The following is a 224-nucleotide window of genomic DNA, read 5'->3' as shown; positions in this document are numbered from 1 at the left end:
TCCAGTGCTGGTATGTGCCAATCAGAGGGAGCTCTTGGTGGGCGGCAGGGGCAGGGCGCGGAGCCCTTTGACTGTGATTTCTGACGCCCTGCCTGCAGAAGCCAGCCCTGGCAGCGGGGAACAGCGGTGACCATCCTTTACTTTTAGATCCGGGCAGCCCCGTTGCCAGCCAACGTCTGCCCATTCCGCCAGCGCTGTGGAACAGGTGTCACTGCCGCCGCCGA

The sequence above is a fragment of the Nestor notabilis genome, unplaced genomic scaffold (assembly GCF_000696875.1).
Source record: "Nestor notabilis isolate BGI_N333 unplaced genomic scaffold, ASM69687v1 scaffold27257, whole genome shotgun sequence".
NCBI lineage: Eukaryota > Metazoa > Chordata > Aves > Psittaciformes > Psittacidae > Nestor > Nestor notabilis.
The sequence above is the reverse complement of the archived record's forward strand: the minus strand, read 5'-3'. Positions refer to the sequence as shown.